At 41.2% G+C, this 18,220-nt stretch overlaps 1 protein-coding gene across 1 annotated transcript in view; it reads right to left on the bottom strand.

The window, feature by feature from the left end:
- The window catches only part of ESR1 (estrogen receptor 1), a 250,285-nt gene that overhangs the window by 93,664 nt on the left and 138,401 nt on the right, over nt 1-18,220 (bottom strand). The gene's annotated exons all lie outside the window — the stretch shown is intronic.

Genomic DNA, 18,220 nt, shown 5'->3' with positions numbered 1-18,220 from the left:
AGGAACAGGCAGAAGACTGTGAAAGAGGAAAAAACATTGTGACCAGTAATATAGCTTGCAGCAGGGAGGCTCAAGTGAGGTGGAACAAGGGATCAGGAAGCGCACTCTCCTCAAGCGCTCTATTGTGAACAGTGCAGACAGTCAGCAGAGTCGGTGTTGACTAACAGGGCCATTGACACTGCCGGAATAGGACTCTAGGAGTTATATAAAAAAAAAGTAGCGTAGCCATCCAGAGGGGATAGCACAGCGCCCAAAAGCAAAGCGTCAAACCCTCATCCTCCTTGGTAGCCGGTGGGACTCTGACTGCAGCCGTAATGGGAGAGCTGAAAGGTATTGATAAGAAAATGCCTAATGAAACATTGCGTGTGAACCACATTGTAAGAGAAGTGCAATGGTGTGCTGAAGTTGTTGCAAGTAAACTTTGTTCTATTTTTATATGGTGTCAAGGTGTCTCAAGTAACTCTGCACAGAGAACCGCAGAATGTGAATCGGACCCTAAGAGGCCTTCTTGCAGTCCAGAAGCACTTCTGCTTACAAGTAACACCTCCACTATCCACTCTATACCCCGTGTCTGTGGCATGCCGATGCGGATGAGGACCGCAGCCCTTGACCACGACTACCGCCCCTGGCTACGTTACACACACAACCCACGCAGTGTATCAGTGTATAAAACTAAAGGATATTCAGTAATATACTGGGAGCTGGGATTTTGAAATGAAACATGTCTGTTAGTCCTATACACTGTGTGGCTTGTGTGTGTGAATACGTACCTACACAAGGTATGGTTGGGTTAACTATAGATGCATTATAGGACTAACTATCGGATGCATTATGCGATATTCCCATATATCTCCCTTGAGTATTTGGATCCTTCATGCCGTCACATTTGCTATGTTGCTAAGCTGTATTTGTACAAACTATTTAATGAAGTGATGACGTACTGATTAATTATATGGCTACAAATTTCTGCTTCCTGCACAAATCTTTGATTGAGAAAAGTTCATTTGAACCGAAACGTCACCAATGGGCTATTAAAGTCCTGCTTTTCATGGCATGTATACTGGAAGTGATGCCTCTTCTTTGTCCTTTATCTACGGCATGGTGTTGGTTGCTTTAGGGGACTTGCACTCCCCTTTTTCACACACTAGTGGTGCTGTTCTAATCTTTTCTGTATGTATATCTATCTATACATTTAAATGTTTGTATAGATTTCTATAGATATCTTATATGTCATAAATAAACACATATATCTTAGAATAGAAAAAAGAAAATGGGGAAAATATATTTTTCAAAAGAAGATGGAATGGATAAAAATTGCGCTATTACTGAAAATGACTTTATTATCAGAAGTCACAAAATTGAACCATTTTGAAATAAGAAATATATTCTTCTTTTTCAAATCCAGGCACTTGTACAAATCTGTAGACTTCAGAAATTGTCCTTTAATCTTCTTTTCAATAGCATAATATATAGTGAATATTGAATACAACGTCCAATCAGTCATACTCATTATATGAATAAACAGTAATGGTAGGTCATCTGAAAGTCCAGCGGGTCATTGTGGGCATGCTCCTGACATGTGATGAGTTCAGATATCTCTGTCCAACGATAAAAAAGATATTACATCTAGAAAAGGCTGCTATATGATAAGAAGAAAACCACAAGTGTGGGCATACTGTATATCCTAAAGGTATTGCAAAAGGCAAACTAAAATCCAATTTCTTTCCATAGACTACTGCATATGTAAGTAATATTTTTATAGTCTGTTATCCACTCTTTGTTACAATAATATCTGCATAATATTTCTTACAAATGACTCCATTTCAAAATAATCTTTCCGTCACTACTATCTTTTGCAAAGTTAGATGTCTATTATCTAGTGATGAGTAAGCGTGCTTGGCACTGCTCATTACTTGATCGAGTACCAGGGTACTTGCGGATCTCAGCTGAGTATCGCGGGTGCTTGGATATTTTGATCATGGAACAACAACCACAAAGCACAGGCTTGCTTTATTGCATGATGTGTGCAGGCACCCCTTGGAGATCCACTCGCAGTCTCTGAATGGGTCTCCCGGGGGATAAAACAACATACTCGAAGTAGTGTGACCAAAAAAAACACCTTAAGTCATATCAAATTTATTTGATGTCAATTGAATTTTCCTCCCTGAATTAAGTGAATTTGACTTTAAAAGAGACTCTTAGAGGATACTCAGTACTAGGTCTAGAAATCCAGGCGTAAATAATGGTGGACATCAACTCAAGGATCTTCAGCTTTTGCATGTTGGAGAATGTAGGATCGCAAAAGTTGGAAAGCCAAAGGTTTGAAACCAATGGTACATACACCTTATAAGAGCAAGTGATATATTCATTACTCACTTCAAGACAATTTGTGAATGTACAATGATAAACATATTTTAGTTTATTGAAGCAAGTCTTTGGGGTAACACAGTCTTTTCCTTTTTATGCCTTAAGCTGGACGTGTTGACAGGTAGTTGAATGAGCAGTAACGTGTTAATGTCCAAGGAGGAAGGTGGTTCATTGAAGACTTGATTGGTCTGACTTAGTGAAGACTTGTATCCACCAATGAAATATCGATGCTTGACCACTCTGTAAAATTATTTTATTCCTCTTGGAAACATGTACAATTAGGTTCAGAAATATTTGTACAGTGACACAAATTTTGGCATTTTACCTGTTTACTAAAACGTTTTCAATATACAGTTATGTAATGAATATGTGTTTTTGCGTGCATATTCTCAGCTTTAATTTGAGAGTATTCACATCTCAATTGGAGTAAGGGTTTAGGACTTACAGCTCTTTAACATGTAGCTGCCTCTTTTTAAAGGGAACAAACATAATTGGACAATTATCTCAAAAGCTCTTTAATGGGCTGCGTGGGCTAATCCCTCATTAATCCATCATCAATTTAGCAGTTAAAAGGTCTGGAGCTGATTCCAGATGTGGCACTTTGGAAGCTGTTGTTGTAAACTCACAAGTAGTCAAAAGAGTTCTCAATGGAGGAGTAACAGACCATCATTTGGCTGAAAAAAAAGAAATCCATCACAGAGATAGCAGAAATGTTAGGGTTGCCAAATCAATAGTTTGGTATATTCTTGGGAAAAAAATGAGCACACTGGAGAGCATTGGAACTCAGAAGACTTGGATGTCCAAGGAAGACATTAGTAGTGGATGAATCCTTTCCTTAGTGAAGGAAAACCCTTCACAACATCCACCCAAGTGATAAACACTGTAAAGAAAGTAGGTGTTTCAATATCTAAGTCTACCATAAAAAGAAGACTTCATGAGAGCAAATACAAAGGGTTCACCACAAGGTCCAAACCATTAATCAGCATTAAAAATATAAAGGCTAAAATAGACTTTGCCAAAAAGCATCTAAAGAAGCCAGCCCATTATGAAAAAGCATTCTTTGAACAGATGAAACCAAGATCAACCTTTACCAGAATGATGAGAAGCAGAAAGTATGGAGAAGGCTTGGAATGGTCCATGGTCCAAAGCACACAACATCCTCTGTAAAACATGATGTAGGCAGTGTGATAGCATGGGCATCCATGGCTTCCAATGGAACTGAGCCCTAGTGTTTATTGATGATGTGACTGAAGACAGAAGAAGCCGGATAAATTCTGAGGTGTACAGGGGTATACTTTCTGCTCAGATTTAACCAAATGCAGCCAGGTTGATTGGATGTCACTTCACAGTATAGATGGACAATGACCCAAAATATACTACAAAAGCAAGGAGTTTTTTAAGGCAAAGAAGTGGAATATTCTGCAATGCCGAGTCAATCACCAGATCTGGAGCCCATTGAGCATGTATTTCACATACTTAATACAAAACTTAAGGCAGAAAGTCCCACAAACAAGTAGCAACTGAAGTCAGCTGCAGTAAAGACCTGGCAAAGCTTCATAAAGGAAGCAACCCAGCATTTAGTGAAATCCATGGCTTCCAGACTTCAGGCAGTCATTGCCTGTAAAGGATTCTCTATGAAGAATTAAAAATGAACATTTTATTTAGGGTAAAGTTACTTTGTCCAATTACTTTTGAGTCTCTGAAATGAGGATGCTTTGTAGAAAAATGGTTGCAATTCCTAAATGTTTCTTTTAATTAAACCTGAAAGTCTCCACTTCAACTGCATCTCAGTTGTTATATTGTAATTAAAAAATAGTGGCATGCACGGCCCAAATCACAAAGGTTCCGTCACGGTCCAAATAATTCTGGACTTAACTGTATAAATTGGAATCTGGATGCTACCATTTTCCTTGTCAATAAGACGTGTTCCTGAAGGCTGAAAATATGTAATCTCATGATGGATAGGAAAGAATTAAAATCATTATCAATGTGCTATTATTCCGAAGGTCGGAGACTGTGGGTGCCTATGGAGCTTGTACCAGCCCTGCCAGTTTGGAGGTGCTATCGCAGCCAATTTTTATACTTTTGATTTTATTTAAGGTGAAAGTAAAATTATGATCACTGGGAACTATGTAAGAAATCACCTCTGCTTTCATTTATTTCTGCCATCCGCCTGGTCAAAGGCTTAAAAAATAAATGCCATAGCACATAGCAGTTTAGGCAAATTTAGATAAGCGGACATAAGTGCCAAGCGGTAACTCCCCGCCATAGATTGGCATTTTGAATCAGTGCCACTTTTTGCACACTGTGCTGAGTGCTGAAGCGGGATTACACAAGATATATCATGTTTTATTATGAGAAGAATGAGCCGTGGTTCCTCTCTCAAATAAGATGTAACATTATTTTGCTTGGCTCCTGAAGAAGACACATTACTGGCAGTGTTGTAGCTTCGCTGGGCCAAGGAGAAGAATCACTGGTCTCCATTTTTACATTCATCAAAGAAGAAAAAAATCTGTCAGACATGGTGGGAAGAACAATTTAGACATAGCTATTGAAATCTGAAGATGTATAAGGCTGTGGCAAACTTCGTATTATAAGAAATAACTATAGTTTCCCAACATTTTCAACGTATTAAAACTTACTGTATGCCCCCCATGGGAAAACAATCCTCTGGAGAGAACATTGCTTGTGGTAAATCTAGAGAGGATTCTGTGTTAGTGTATGTCTGGAATGTTTTGTTCTTTCACTTAAACATCTGCTTTGCTGTAAGCTCATTCTGCCTGTGTGTGATCCATCCTTCACCCCTCACATACAAGATACTTTCAGAGGAACACTACTCCTAATCAAACGGAGAGATGTCACAGTCCTTGGAGGCCTGACATTTTTTATGCCTTAAACGTGCAAACCCAAGAACCTTAGGTCAGAATAATCTAAAGTTTATGCAAGTAGTGTAACTAACATGCAATATCTTACAATATTTGCATTGTAAAAAGCATCATTCGAAATCTGTGTGTCGGACATATAGAGAAGGGGGTGTCCAGCAATTATTGTCAGACAGAATGTGTCAGCCAGTTACTGCCCTCATTGAATAAATAGCGCTGCCATGTTTTGCTCAATAGTGCATTAAGTGCCAAGACTTCTGAAATTAAAGAGATGGTGTTTGGCCCTAAATATACAGTGCCTACAAGTAGTATTCAACCCCCTGGTATGGTATTGACTGAAACCAATGTCCCCACTGCCATGAGATCTTCCCGAAGCTCCTTCCTTGTTGTCCTTGGGTTAGCCTTGACTCTTCGGACAAGCCTGGCCTCAGCACGGGTGGAAACTTTCAAAGGCTGTCCAGGCTGTGGAAGGCTAACAGTAGTTCCATAAGCCTTCCACTTCCGGATGATGCTCCCAACAGTGGAGACAGGAAGGCCCAACTCCTTGGAAAGGGTTTTGTACCTCTTGCCAGTCTTGTGACCCTCCACGATCTTGTCTCTGATGGCCTTGGAATGCTCCTTTGTCTTTCCCATGTTGACCAAGTATGAGTGCTGTTCACAAGTTTGGGGAGGGTCTTAATTAGTCATAAAAGGCTGGAAAAAGAGATAATTAATCCAAACATGTGAAGCTCATTGTTCTTTGTGCCTGAAATACTTCTTAATACTTTAGGGGAACCAAACAGAATTCTGGTGGTTTGAGGGGTTGAATAATAAATGACCCTCTGAATAAACTTTTCACAATTTAAAAAAAAAAAAAAAAAAAAAAAGAAATAACATTCTTTTTTGCTGCAGTGCATTTCACACTTCCAGGCTGATCTACAGTCCAAATGTCACAATGCCAAGTTAATTCCGAATGTGTAAACCTGCTAAATCTGCAGGGGGTTGAATACTACTTGTAGGTACTTTATAAAGGGACTTTGGCTGGAACTACTTATGCATTTAATTAGTTGGCAATATTCATAGCAGCACTTTGCCTGGCACTGTTATTGGAGTTACTTGGCTTTTGATAATTATGAACAGAAGGCATTTAAATGGTTATTCTCCAATGCATTAAAGGGAATCAGTCACCAGGTTTTTCTGAGAGTAATATAATATAGGGGCATAGGCCCTGATTACAGCAACTGTTCTGCTTAGTGTAGTTTTTATAAAATCAATGTTTTATCGGATGAAAATTATCACTAGAGAACTACTGCTAGATAGTTCAACCACTCCCCCAACACAAATTGCCAACTTTCTGCCCATGCACAGTGTACATAAAAAGTTGACAATCAGTCGAGAGGGTGGGGTTATACAGAGCTCAGCATTCAAAGAACTGGTAGATCTGTAGCCCCCATCATCCTCTCTGGGACCTAGCTCTACCTGTGAGGAGCTGAACTATCCTGGCTGCGACACCATCCGCCCCAGAGGACAGCACCTGCAGCGGCGGCCAATCCCTGGCCGTGTACCACAGGTGGCGTCACGAGGCAACTACTACTTCCAATATCCTCATCATCCCACCATCCTTCTCCACTTTCCCTTTCATGGACACCTCAGGGTCACGAAATCGGGCAGGTCCACCCGTGACAACCCCCTGACCCTCACCGGCCCGGTGACAAGTACTTCCCAGACCCCGTGGGGTGCTCCATATACCCTCTATCGTATTCAGGCATTCATACAGAAATTATAGGTGTTTATTGCTTGGGGCACTAATCATTTAGCTGGACATCACCTACCTTTATCCAGCAAGTTGCACTTTTTGCTTTGTATGATATTCCTCTTGTGCTCCCCTGCCCCTTTTATATCCTTATACCTTATTTCTTTTTTTTATCGAAGAATAGGGACACTGCGGGGACATTGAGGGTGAGCCGATGTTAGTGGGCCAACCTCAGTGGTCAGGTAGTAACTGATATTAGGATACCATTTTAAGGATATTTAGGCTCTCTCTGTATTTGATTGCCTGTTAGCTTTTGGGTGGATAGTTATGATTAAACTCACCTTTTGTAAGATACCACTATATGCAGAGTTGAGCAAGTACCTAACTATTCATATTCGCTATACTCATAACGAGTACTGTCTAATACTTGCGTATTCATTACAAATAGCATGTGCAATGCAAGTCAATGGGGAAAAACTCGCAAAGTAATAAGTAACCCGAATGCCGTGCTGTTCGTGAGAGTAGCAAATAGTACGGCATTCGGGTTACTCATTACATTGCGAGTTTTCCCCATTGACTTGCATTTCACACACTATTTGAAATGAATACGGGAGTATTAGACAGTACTCGTTATGAGTATAGCAAGTACGAATGGTTCGGTACTCACTCAACAATAACTAAATGCCCTTTGTCACGAATAGTTTTGTGTGGTGTGTTTTATATTTAATAAATACATATTAATAAACGCAGCATTGTAAAGGGGAACTATATGTTGCAAATGCTCCACCAATGCTACAAAGGCAAAGCTACTGCTACTTGCATCATGGAAGAGCATACGGTTCGGAACATTGGTGCACCCATGATGCTAGTTTGAACTGTCCGTCTTTCAGAAGAACATTCCCCCTTTTAGCAGGAAGCCTTAAAGCTTTAGAGCAGTGTAAACCCCTTTAAGGACTAAGGATGTAACTTACAGTTAGGTCCAGAAATATTTGGACAGTGACACAATTTTCGCGAGTTGGGCTCTGCATGCCACCACATTGGATTTGAAATGAAACCTCTACAACAGAATTCAAGTGCAGATTGTAACGTTTAATTTGAAGGTTTGAACAAAAATATCTGATAGAAATTGTAGGAATTGTACACATTTCTTTACAAACACTCCACATTTTAGGAGGTCAAAAGTAATTGGACAAATAAACCAAACCCAAACAAAATATTTTTATTTTCAATATTTTGTTGCAAATCCTTTGGAGGCAATCACTGCCTTAAGTCTGGAACCCATGGACATCACCAAACGCTGGGTTTCCTCCTTCTTAATGCTTTGCCAGGCCTTTACAGCCGTAGCCTTCAGGTCTTGCTTGTTTGTGGGTCTTTCCGTCTTAAGTCTGGATTTGAGCAAGTGAAATGCATGCTCAATTGGGTTAAGATCTGGTGATTGACTTGGCCATTGCAGAATGTTCCACTTTTTTGCACTCATGAACTCCTGGGTAGCTTTGGCTGTATGCTTGGGGTCATTGTCCATCTGTACTATGAAGCACCGTCCGATCAACTTTGCGGCATTTGGCTGAATCTGGGCTGAAAGTATATCCCGGTACACTTCAGAATTCATCCGGCTACTCTTGTCTGCTGTTATGTCATCAATAAACACAAGTGACCCAGTGCCATTGAAAGCCATGCATGCCCATGCCATCACGTTGCCTCCACCATGTTTTACAGAGGATGTGGTGTGCCTTGGATCATGTGCCGTTCCCTTTCTTCTCCAAACTTTTTTCTTCCCATCATTCTGGTACAGGTTGATCTTTGTCTCATCTGTCCATAGAATACTTTTCCAGAACTGAGCTGGCTTCATGAGGTGTTTTTCAGCAAATTTAACTCTGGCCTGTCTATTTTTGGAATTGATGAATGGTTTGCATCTAGATGTGAACCCTTTGTATTTACTTTCATGGAGTCTTCTCTTTACTGTTGACTTAGAGACAGATACACCTACTTCACTGAGAGTGTTCTGGACTTCAGTTGATGTTGTGAACGGGTTCTTCTTCACCAAAGAAAGTATGCGGCGATCATCCACCACTGTTGTCATCCGTGACGCCCAGGCCTTTTTGAGTTCCCAAGCTCACCAGTCAATTCCTTTTTTCTCAGAATGTACCCGACTGTTGATTTTGCTACTCCAAGCATGTCTGCTATCTCTCTGATGGATTTTTTCTTTTTTTTCAGCTCCAGAATGTTCTGCTTCACCTCAATTGAGAGTTCCTTAGACCGCATGTTGTCTGGTCACAGCAACAGCTTCCAAATGCAAAACCACACACCTGTAATCAACCCAAGACCTTTTAACTACTTCATTGATTACAGGTTAACGAGGGAGACGCCTTCAGAGTTAATTGCAGCCCTTAGAGTCCCTTGTCCAATTACTTTTGGTCCCTTGAAAAAGAGGAGGCTATGCATTACAGAGCTATGATTCCTAAACCCTTTCTCCGATTTGGATGTGAAAACTCTCATATTGCAGCTGGGAGTGTGCACTTTCAGCCCATATTATATATATAATTGTATTTCTGAACATGTTTTTGTAAACAGCTAAAATAACGAAACTTGTGTCACTGTCCAAATATTTCTGGACCTAACTGTATAAAGTTCATATTTTCTGTTTCCATTTGGCTATTATGACCTTGATTTATGATTTTTCACAATTTTTTCAGAAATGTCAAATCATTGTTCATCTACAGCTAGCCCAAAAACAACATGCAATAATTCATCAAAAACAGTAGGTTGGCAAACTGAATGCTTATTATACTCATGAGGCATACTAAAGTCTTATAGGTGTTCCCTTTAACACACATTTAGCTTAGTAATTCCAACTATTTATTTCTCTTGCGCCATTAACTCCACTCACACCATTATCATTGTCATTATTGGGGTTCACAAGCTAAATTCTATATTAGTATGTCAGAACTCAGAGAGAACACACAAACATATTGCAGATATTGCTCTTGGTGATATTGGAACCCAGGACCCCTGCACCGCACAGTAACAATGCTCCCCACTGAGCCACCGTGCTGATTTCTGCCTATTGAAAGTAAAATCGTCTTGTTTTGAATTTCATTTATTCGTAGAAACAGAACTAATGGATTTCTTGGGTTTTGGAAGTATGCAAGCATTTTTTCATACTTGTGTAGGTGGGTGATAACAAAATAAATGCCCATCAAAATTTTTTAAATGCTTAGTAACTCAACCACAGAAAATATTACAAAAATCACAGATTATCATAAATCACCATGTAATAACTACCATTATTTATTTTCTGTGTCCTGATCTGCCCTTATCTATATTGAGTTGGGTTGACACAAAGGAAGGTTTTATTATTGGAGACAGGATAGGACCATCCGGATTAGGTACACCTTGTCACGGTAGGATGACCTTTATACTTTTTTTTATCAAAATAGTGTTAACTATTACTATAAATATTTACTTATTTACTTACTGCAGGGTGTATGTTCTTGCTCCCTTGAGGCTCTGGTCGCCACAGGGTACTGCACCTCAATTAAGGTGCGGTATTCATCTCAGGTAAGGGGGGGTTAATCACAGGTGTTCCACATTCACACACTGCATACAGCTTAGGAGCCTTCACACAGAATGGGTTGGCTCAGGGTAAGCAGGGGGGTGGCCATAACGATCATGGGACTTCCCAATCACTGAAGCCAGCCACTTGGGGGGATGGGTTCCACTTGGGGGTAGAAATAGGCACAACACATTCACATCAAACACAGACCCGTCAGGAGCATAGTTCTGGCAAGACATCTCTGGAAAACTTGAATTTTACTAGGCCCGGGGCTTGGATTGGGAGCTCAGCAAGGGTACCCACCTGCGGAGGGGGACACCCTAGAAATAGGACTCTCACTCCTTCTCTCTCTCTAAACACCAGTGGTGGCCCCTTACCGGATCTGGGATTGACTGGTGCCCATCACAGCAGAGAACCTGCAGAGACTGTGTTGGCTTGTCCTTACCGGAGCCGCCGCCCAGCACTTAGGTGCCAATGGCTATTAAAACCTTCATCAGCCACCCGGGGCTCGCTCTGCCTGTGGGGAGTGACATCATCCCGGCTGCCATAACACCTGCCCTGGCGAGGAACCCGGCAGCGGCGGCTACTCCCTGGTTGCATACCACAAACTTTCCCCAATACCCCGCTTCCCCCACCATTTACTGTACGCCTTGGGGCAACGGAACCAGGCAAGGCCACCCGTGACATCGCCTGACCCGAAACGGCCTGGCGACGAGTAGGTTAACGATCTGCCCTGTGGGGCGCTACATATGCTCATGTTGTGTTGTTTTTGGGTTTTGTCTGTGAAATGGCCACAGTGTGAACGTGCTCTTTCAGATTGCAGGTATACCAACTTATGCTCCAGCTCATTTCTTTTGTTTTATGGTAGTTTCTTTTACATTGTACAGTGGCATGGTCCCCTTTTTGAGCTAGGAAAATCATCTATAAAGCTTCCCATATGATGATGTCTGAAAAGTTGGGTCTGTGTGCTCCTCTGCCCTTATCTATATTGAGGTTGGTTGACACAATGTGAAGTTTTCATACGGTAGGCAGGATCGTTGCGATTGGAAACACATTGGCATGATGAGATGGCTTTTATGCTTTTTTTATCAAAATAATGTTAACTAAGTACCCTATATTTTTAACATGTACTACTACAATTTTTTTTACTTACTACAGTGTATATGCACATTCTGTTGTTTTTTTTTTTTGTTTAATATATATATATATATATATATATATATATATATATATATATTTTCGTTCTATTTTGTTAGAAATTTCATGAGTTCATGTGGCTAAAAATCCTACTGTAAAGTATCTTTAATTACAGACTGTTTACATTATGAGCACTATATTGTGATTTTTTTTTGGCTTGAATCAGTCCTTTCTAGAACACATTTTTAGGATTTTCTTGTGCTTTGTTTTTTCTCTCTTCTTCAATATTTTTTTCTATCTACTTAATCATATGGGGGATTGTTTTTTTTTTTTCAGGACGAACTGTAGCTTTGAATGAGTCCATCCATTTTTACCATGCATTATTCTGGAAAATGAGAAAAAAAAAATTCCAAGGGTGGAGAAATTGTTTAAAAAATGAGTTTTATTTTTTCAACCTTCATTGTGCTGTAAATAGGACCTGGCAAAATGATTCAACAGGTCAGTTCAGTTATGGTGATCCAAAATTTTTATAGGTTTTCTTGCATCACCATTTTGCAAGACCTGCAAAATTTTATCAATGGAGCTGTGTAAGGGTTTACTTTTGTTTTGTGGCGACCTGAGATTTTTATTGATACCACATTGGAGGATATTGTGATTGGTTCTTAGTGTTTTTTTGCTGTGTTTCAGTGACTGAAAAAGTCTAACGGCATACTGATATGCCGTACTTATCATTCTGATTAGGTGAAATAATTTGTATCTTTGATAGACTGTGCATTTTACACATGATACCATAAATGTTTATTTTTATTTGTTCATTATTTTAACTCCTTCATCCCTGGGTTATTTTCCATTTTTCATGTTCGTTTTTTCTCCCCTACTCCTGAGAGTCACAACTTTTTTATTTTTCCATCAATATTTCCTTATGGGGCTTATTTTTTGCGGGATGAGTTGTACTTTTGAATGAAACCATTAGTTTTACCATATAGTGTCCTGGAAAATGGGGAAAAAAAATTCCATGTGTAGTGAATTTGCAAAAAAACTTTAATTGTACAATTGTTTTTGGGGTCTTTTATTTACCATGTTCACTGTATGGTAAAACTGATATGTCTGCATGATGCCTCACGTTGGTACTAGGGATGAGCGGAATCACAGATAACCAGGGCCTGTGGGTCACTGTTATCTTTTTTTTAAAATCCAGTTCCAGTCCAGGATCCGGTCTCCATATAAGAGTTTAAAAATGTTGATAGAAGGGATGGGGCAGGGTTCTCCAACTCCAGTCCTCAGGATTTCCTTAGCATTGCATGGGTGTTGGAATCATCAACTGTGCAGGTGATTAAATTATCACATGTGCAATACTAAGGAAATCCTGAAAACATGCACTGTTGGCAGCCCTTGAGGACTGGAATTGGGGACCCATGGGATGGGGGATAGGAGCACACGCGCTGTACTCACCAAAAATCCATCATGACGGCACACTGCTTCCAGGTCACGCATTCAGTTCCGGTGCCGCACATTAGGCTCATTGCATATGCACTGCTTTCCCTGCCCAGCAGCCTTCTTTTAACAAGCATGGACCTCCCCTGTCTGAGAATACCAGCCCCCAGCTGTTGTGTTTTATCTTGGCTAGGTATCAAAATTGGGGGGACAGCACATTGTGTTTTTAAATTAGATACTGAAATAATTGAAAAAAAAAAAAGGCGCATGCATTTCCTCTTATTTTGATACACAGCAAAGATAAGCACCGGGCTGGAGGCTGCAGCCTGTAGCCATGGGCTTTTTCTGTGCTGGTATCACAGGTATGACACAGTAACCAGGGATAAGGGCACCTACACTGACCCTCAGATTAGGGGCCCTAGACTTTCCCTTATTCCAAGGGTAGGCTTAATGGTAGCCAGGCTTTGGACGTCTTTGCTGTCGCGGTGATTACCCGCGGTGGAGCGCATAATGCGAACGTCACTTCCGCTCCGGCTGACGCCACTTCCGGTGACGTCAGCAAGCGCCTTTTTTAAAGAACGCTCTTTTCCCCATGTGCAGAGGCGGGGATTAGGACCGAGGCAGAGCGGCAGATTGTGGCCAGTCTTCTGTACCCCATTGTGGGAGCTCCTGAGGAACCCTGGCGGGATCGCATGCCGGGGGGAAACGCGTCGGGCAAGCGGTTCCTGAATTGAGCCTTCATATAGGCTTCCAGTGATCAGACTGAAGCATCTTTTTCTGGCGATTTATCCAAGTCTGCGCTAAAGCTAAGTATCACTTTAGCCTGTGGAATTATCATTTATTATATTGGAGTTACATTTCCTACTGCTAATTGGCTCTTAGTGGGGCATTCTTTCCCCTCTGATGTTTTGTCTCATGTCTCTATTGATGTTGGATTTTCTGGATTATATTCATATGTGCTGCTTGGGGAGCCTATGCTATGCTGCATGTGTGTTGTAACCTGACACTGCTACTAGTAGTCTCTGTGCTTGGCCTGATAGAGCCTTTGAGCAAGGTATAGCTGCTATATGCACAGCACTTTATTATCTGTCTATTCATATGCTGCTATTGAGGGGAATGTTTACACATTAATAAGCATACGTTTACAGGGCTCTCTTTGACCTTTTAGCACTATCGGACTTTTTTACCTATAAATTGGTTTTGATTGTGATTGAACTCTCCTCAACATTATCCATTATAGAGCCTGATTGATACAAAACCCTTTTTATGTAGGGTCATACCCACATATGTTTAAACTGATAACAGGTTCTACCCCTGACAGTTACTGATTTGCACATTTTTTGTTATTTATACAGTGCAGAAATTTTTGAGCACTCCCATACTCCCAGACTAGCTGCACTTGTAATTTAGTGCAGGCAGAGGAGGGCGAGGCGACGTTGAGCGGGGGCGCCACTACGCAACCCAGGGTGCCGACCTCCGCGGCAAGGTAGGGAAAAGTGTGAGGGTGTCTGACCATTCCCGTTCTGCACTGCAGCACCTTTTTTTCCTTTTATGTGTTATATTTATATATGTGTGTGTGTGATGTTTGTCACATGGGATATCTATTTTAATCTAAATTAAATAAAAGTGTTTTTAAGGGTTTTTTCCACGGTATTTCGGCCCTTGAGGACTGGAATTGGGAACCCATGGGATGGGGGATAGGAGCACACGCGCTGTACTCACCAAAAATCCATCATGACGGCACACTGCTTCCAGGTTGCGCATTCAGTTCCGGTGCCGCACATTAGGCTCATTGCATATGCACTGCTTTCCCTGCCCAGCAGCCTTCTTTTAACAAGCATGGACCTCCCCTGTCTGAGAATATCAGCCCCCAGCTGTTGTGTTTTATCTTGGCTAGGTATCAAAATTGGGGGGACAGCACATTGTGTTTTTAAATTAGATATTGAAATAATTGAAGAAAAAAAAAAAAAAAAGGCGCATGCATTTCCTCTTATTTTGATACACAGCAAAGATAAACACCGGGCTGGAGGCTACAGCCTGTAGCCATGGGCTTTTTCTGTGCTGGTGTCACAGGTATGACAAAGTAACCAGGGATAAGGGCACCTACACTGACCCTCAGATTAGGGGCCCTAGACTATCCCTTATTCCAAGGGTAGGCTCAATGGTAGCCAGGCTTGGAATGCCAACATGACCATGACTCCTGAGTAGCCCTAGTCTAATACCCCCTCTTCCCCAACCCCCCGGGGGGAGCTGGGACCAGGATAAAGATTCCTACAAATACCAACAGACAGCGGAAAACTAAAGCTCAAACTAACTGCAAGCACACACACAGGGGAAACAACAATAAGTGCTCAGGGACAAATAAAGTACAGGGAGGAAATAAACAAACAACGAGGATATTTCCACAGCACACTAAAAAGCATACAACCATTCACCAACAACTGGGTCACCATGCACAAAGACCGATAACGCTTGAGCAGAGCTAGAACTATCTTCGGCATGTGATGCTGGGTTCCACCATCTTTTAAATGGCGGGGGCGCTTATGATAGGTTGTCAGCAATCTGTGCTCCAGCAGCCATTCACCAGCCAGCAGGAATTAACTCCTGCTGAACCCAAGAGCAGAGAGCACAAAACAGTAGACACCCAACTCTGGCTGAGTGGTTGCCTGCCAGACTCTGCAATGTGAATAGAGTCTGGAGTCACCATGACAGCTGTTTATCATAATACGGGGGAACCCTACGCCAACTGTTTTATTTATTTATATACCATGATACTGACCTGCAAACAGCGCTTGTGAATTCTGTCAGATGCTGTCACATCAGCTGGGAGCGCGCCTGACTGCAACCAATCAGACGCCAAGATGGCAGGTGGACGTGGAAAGCAGGGAAAGCAGTGCATATGCGATGAACCTAATGCGCAGCACCGGAAGTTAATGCATGACCTGTAAGCAGCATGGCGCCATGAGTATGGTAGCGTCAAAATTTCAAATAGAAGTGGACTCCCGCACTGTTGTAAGAAGATGGTCAGCAGCAATGGTTAAACATGATTTTATTATGCAATTCAGAGATCACATTTCCTTCTTCAGATAAATCACACCATTAGTATGGTAAGTGTGGTAAGTATGAAACGCTTGCTTCATTCTTATTTTCTTTCTTTTTTTTAAATTTCTTGAGTGCCAGTTAGGGATCAAACACCTGGAATCCTGGGTCCAGCTCCGGCACCCCGGGTCCGCTCATCACTAGTCAGTACGAGTTTGCAGATAACAAACATGTATACTTTTATTTTTATCTTTATTTTCCGAGACCCGCAACCTTCTCATTTTTCGGGATATGTGGCTCAGTGATGGCTTAATTTTTGGGTCTTGAGCTGATGTTTTTAATTATATCATTGTTGTGTAGATGCTATATTGTGATTGCCTGTTATTACATTTTAAAAAAATGTTGTGGTGACCAAAAAACTTAATTTTGGCATTTGGAATTTTTTTCTCGCAACACTTGGTACCGATCAGATTAATTCATTTTATATTTGTTAGATTGGCATTTCTGAGCACGGTAATACCAAATATGTGTATTTTTTTTCAACTGTTTCAGTTTCAATGGGACGAAAGTGGGGTGATTTCAACTTTTATTTTTTTAGATTTATTTCATATTTTTTAAAACGTTTTTTGTACATTTTTTATTTATTTTACTAGTCCCCCAAGGGGACTTTATGACTGCACAGTCCGATTGCTTGTGTATTTCTGCTGATCAGAGCATCATCTCTCTGATCAGCAGAAATGCTCATCTGCTGTGCGTGCCGGTGCTCTATCGGCTCTCACAGCAAGTGAGTCATGGCAGTGTCAGGGGTCATCAGCTGACCCCGCGCTACCATGACAACACATTGGTGCCCAGTGATTGCATCACAGGGCTGCCGATGGCGGCAGGGAGCAGTACGATCCCCGCTGCGGCCATTTAAATTGCACTGTCAGTGTTTCAAAGCGCGATATAAGGGGTTAACAGGCAGGGGTGGATCTTCGATCCATCTGCACCTGTTAGCCACACATTTCTGCTGATCAGATCAGCAGAGATGTGCGGGGAATACTGCGGGCACACTGCCAAAACCCGCAGTAACCGGAGGGAGGCGACCAAGGATGTACCAATCGTAAATGGGTTAATGGTCAAAAAGGGGGTGATTCAAATTATTAAACTTTATTTTATATTTTTCAAAACATAGTTTTTAACTGCAATTTTTATTCTCTTTATACTACATACCACAGTATTGCAGTATATAGTAAATGGCACTTATACTGTGAGTACCAGCCACAGCCTGGTCTTCCTATAAATACTGTGATGATAGATATGAAGGCCTTCATTAGGCCTTGAAAAAGCACAACAATTACCTTGTACCCCATGATCAAGTCACTGGAGTGCCAAAAGGGCATATGGAAATTAAAGGGAATCTGTCACCACTTTGACCTTTTTAATCTGTTAATATGGTCATACCTGTCTGTCTCATATCATCTTTTATCACTTTATATAAATTGGCTCTTCCAGTCTATAAGGCAGCTGCTGCCTTGAAGATAACTCCGCCTCCAGAGATTATTTTATATAAAAAGGGCGTTACCAGTGTGAGACAAGTAACTGACACAGAACAGGAGAAATTAAATTTGGCTTCTTGTAAACATATATTTGCAACTCTCACATCTCTGCTTTATTGCAACAATATTGCAACACTGTCTGCCTGTGAGATGGAGGCTGAAGCCGAGAAGAACCTGCAGAAGTGTCAGTTGTAATCACACACAGATCTGCAGTGAGAGCGGCCATCACATATCATACTGGCAATGCCCCTTTTATGTAAAATATTCTCTGGAGGCGGAGTTATCTTCCAGGCAGCATCGGGCCCATAGCCTGGAAGACGTAATTTACATAATGTGATAAAAGATGATATTTGAACAACAAGGTAACGGATATGAGACAGACAGGTAAGGCTTTTTTCAGCATTCTATAACCTGTATGTCCATATTATTAGCTTAGATAGGTCAAATTTGGTGACAGATTCCCTTTAACAGCAGAATTTAAGGAGTGAATAGCATTACTGTTCTAGGCAGATGATGGCTAGATAACACAGCCAACATC

This window comes from Anomaloglossus baeobatrachus, chromosome 3, assembly GCF_048569485.1.
Source record: "Anomaloglossus baeobatrachus isolate aAnoBae1 chromosome 3, aAnoBae1.hap1, whole genome shotgun sequence".
Classification (NCBI taxonomy): domain Eukaryota; kingdom Metazoa; phylum Chordata; class Amphibia; order Anura; family Aromobatidae; genus Anomaloglossus; species Anomaloglossus baeobatrachus.
Note: the sequence above shows the minus strand (reverse complement) of the source record. Positions and strands in the feature narration are given on the sequence as shown.